Source organism: Arachis ipaensis, chromosome B6 (genome assembly GCF_059453495.1).
Source record: "Arachis ipaensis isolate K30076 ecotype BB chromosome B6, ASM5945349v1, whole genome shotgun sequence".
NCBI classification, from domain to species: domain Eukaryota; kingdom Viridiplantae; phylum Streptophyta; class Magnoliopsida; order Fabales; family Fabaceae; genus Arachis; species Arachis ipaensis.
In genome coordinates, this window is record NC_142441.1 from 40,009,266 (window position 1) to 40,013,419 (window position 4,154).

A 4,154-nucleotide genomic window follows, 5' to 3' on the forward strand; every position below is an offset into this window, starting at 1 on the left:
TGGCATGATAGAAAGCTGTCATCTAGAATCTTTGAACCAGGACAGAAGGTTCTGCTGTTTAACTCTAGACTCAGGCTATTCCCCGGGAAACTGAAATCCCGGTGGAGGGGACCATACGTGATTACAAGTGTATCACCATATGGTTTTGTGGAGCTTCAAGATATTGATTCTGATAAGAAGTTCATTGTCAATGGACAGAGAATCAAACACTATCTTGAAGGCAACATTAAGCAAGAGTGCTGAAGGCTGAAGCTAGACTAAAAGCTCAGCAAAGTCCAGCTAAAGACAATAAAGAAGCTCTTGCTGGGAGGCAACCCAACCATGGGGAATCAATCCTCTAAGAATTTTGCCCTATTTCTATTTTTATTTTTATTTGTTTATATAGAGTTCATTGATGACAAGGTAATTAATCAATTGCATAAGTTCACAGGGTTACAGAAGGAATCTGCACACAAAACAGAGAAAAAGAGCTCACTGGCAAGAAAACGCCAGTAAGAGCCTATTTTGGGCGTTCAGCGCCCAAAAGGGGCAGCCAGTGGGCGCTGAACACCAGTAAGGGTAGCAATCTGGCGTTCAACGCCAGAAAAGGGCAACAACTGGGCGTTGAACGCCTAGGAGAACAACATTTGGGCGTTGAACGCCCAAAACAGGCAGTGTTTGGGCGTTCAATCGCCAGGATAGTGGGGAGGAGCTCTCCTTCTACCCATCTCATTTCTTTTCTTTTGCTTGAGGACAAGCAAACCTCTAAGTTTGGTGTGCTTATCCGTGATCACTAAGATCATGGCCCCTAAAGGAAAACAACCCACTCCAAGAGCAAAATCAAAACAGCATGCTCTGCAAACTGCTCAGGGAACAAGAGGAGCAAGGGCGTGACTTAAAGGAACTGAAGTGTCAGGAGTTATCTCTTGAAGGACCAAGCACCTCACAGAATAGAGGAACATCCACTTCCAAACCTCAAGGTTGTTGAGCTCTAATCTTAGCCTTAACTCTGTGATAATTGTTCTTATTTTAGTTTTACCTTAGGAGTCATATAGTAGTAATTAGTATCTATTTTGATTTTATCTCCAATTAAGTTATAGTCTATTTTTCTCATCATCAACAAACATGAATAAAATAGTAGATCTTTTGAATAAGAGGCAATAAAATTTCGAGTTTTTAATAAGAGAAATTATAATTAGTTACATGTGGTGGCAATACTTTCTGTCTTCTGAATGTATGCTTGAACAGTGCATATGTCTTTTGAATTTGTTGTTTAAGACTGTTAAATATGTTGGCTCTTGAAAGAATGATGAACATGAGACATGTTATTGATAATCTGAAAAATCATAAAAATGATTCTTGAAGCAAGAAAAAGCAGCAAAAAAAAAAAAAAGAGAACGAGCCATTAGCCCTTAAAACCAAAAGGCAAGGGTAATAAAAAGGATCCCAAGGCTTTGAGCATCAGTAGATAGGAGGGCCTAAGGGAATAAAATCCTGGCCTAAGCAGCTAAACCAAGCTGTCCCTAACCATGTGCTTGTGGCGTGAAAGTGTCAAGTGAAAACTTGAGACTGAGCGGTTAAAGTCAAGGTCCAAAGCAGAAAGAAGAGTGTGCTTAAGAACTCTGGACACCTCTAATTGGGGACTTTAGCAAAGCTGAGTCACAATCCAAAGGGTTCACCCAATTATGTGTCTGTGGCATTTATGTATCCGGTGGTAATACTGGAAAACAAAGTGCTTAGGGCCACGGCCAAGACTCATGAAATAGCTGTGTTCAAGAATCATCATACTGAAATAGGAGAATCAATAACACTATCTGAATTCTAAGTTCCTATAGATGCCAATCACTCTGAGCTTCAATGGATAAAGTGAGATGCCAAAACTGTTCGGAAGCAAAAAGCTACTAGTCCCGCTCATCTAATTAGAATCTGAGCTTCACTCAAAAACTCTGAGATATTATTGCTTCTCAACCTATTAGTCTTCTATTTTATTCAATCAAAGTATGGACTATTATACATTGCTAGAAAGCCCTGGATGTCTACTTTCCAACGCAATTGGAAGCGCGCCATTTTGAGTTCTGTAGCTCCAGAAAATCCACTTTGAGTGCAGGGAGATCAGAATCCAACAGCATCAGCAGTCCTTCTTCAACCTTTGAATCTGATTTTTGCTCAAGTCCCTCAATTTCAGCCAGAAAATACTTGAAATCACAGAAAAACACACAAACTCATAGTAAAGTCCAGAAATGTGAATTTAACATAAAAACTAATGAAAACATCCCTAAAAGTAACTAGATTCTACTAAAAACATACTAAAAATAATGCCAAAAAGCGTATAAATTATCCGCTCATCACAACACCAAACTTTAATTGTTGCTTATCCCCAAGCAACTGAAAATCAAATAGGATAAAAAGAAGAGAATATACTATAACTTCCAAACAATCAATGAAACATAGCTCCAATTAAATGAGCGGGACTTGTAGCTTTTTGCCTCTTGAATAGTTTTGGCATCTCAATTTATCCATTGAAGTTCAGAATGATTGCCATCTATAAGAACTCAGAGTTCAGATAGTGTTATTGATTCTCCTTGTTCAGTATGATGATTCTTGAATACATCTATTTTATGAGTCTTGGCCGTGGCCCTAAGCACTTTGTTTTCCAGTATTACCACCGGATACATAAATGCCACAGACACATAATTGGGTGAACCCTTTCAGATTGTGACTCAGCCTTGCTAAAGTCCCCAATTAGAGGTGTCTAGGGTTCTTAAGCACACTCTTTTTTTGGTTTGGACCTTGACTTTAACCGCTCAGTCTCAAGTTTTCACTTGACACCTACACGCCACAAGCACATGGTTAGGGACAGCTTGGTTTAGCCGCTTAGGCCAGGATTTTATTCCTTTAGGCCCTCCTATCCACTGATGCTCAAAGCCTTGGGATCCTTTTTATTACCCTTGCCTTTTGGTTTTAAGGGTTATTGGATTTTTGCTCTTGCCTCTTGGTTTTAAGAGCTTTTGGCTTTTTCTGCTTGCTTTTTCTTTATATTTTTTTTCGCCTATTTTTTTTTCTGCAAGCTTTGTTCTTTGCTGCTTTTTCTTGCTTCAAGAATCATTTTTATGATTTTTCAGATTATCAAATAACATGTCTCCTTATCATTATTCTTTCAAGAGCCAACATATTTAACATTCTTAAACAACAACTTCAAAAGACATATGTACTGTTCAAGCATTCATTCAGAAAACAAAAAGCATTGTCACCACATCAATATAATTAAACTAAGTTCAAGGATAAATCCGAAACTCATGTGCTTCTTGTTCTTTTGAATTAAAACATTTTTCATTTAAGAGAGGTGATGGATTCATAGGATATTCATAACTTTAAGGCATAGTTACTAAATACTAATGATCATGTAATGAGGACACAAACATGGATAAGCACTTAACATAGAAAACGAAAAACAGAGAAAGTAAGAACAAGGAATGAGTCCACCTTAGTGATGGTGGCGTTTCCTTCTTGAGGAACCAATGATGTCCTTGAGCTCTTCTATGTCTCTTCCTTGTCTTTGTTGCTCCTCCCTCATTGCTTTTTGATCTTCTCTAATTTCATGAAGGATGATGGAGTGCTCTTGATGTTCCACCCTTAGTTGTCCCATGTTGGAACTTAATTCTCCTAGGGAGGTGTTGATTTGCTCCCAATAGTTTTGTGGAGGAAAATGCATTTGAGGCATCTCTGGGATCTCATGATGATGAGCTTCATGCGTCTCTTGAGATCCATGAATGGGCTCTCTTGCTTGCTCCATCCTTTTCTTAGTGATGGGCTTCTCTTCCTCAATGGGAATGTCTCCTTCTATGAAAGCTCCAGCTGAGTAACATAGATGGCAAATAAGATGAGGAAAAGCTAGCCTTGCCCCAGAAGAGGGCTTTTCGGCTATTTTGTAGAGTTCAAGGGAGATGACTTCATGAACTTCTACTTCCTCTCCAATCATGATGCTATGAATCATGATGGCCCGATCCACGGTAACTTCAGATCGGTTGCTAGTGGGGATGATGGAGCGTTGTATGAACTCTAACCATCCTCTAGCTACAGGCTTGAGGTCCAGTCTTCTTAGTTGAACCGGCTTGCCTTTGGAGTCAATCTTCCATTGAGCTCCTTCCACACATATGTCCATGAGGACTTGGTCC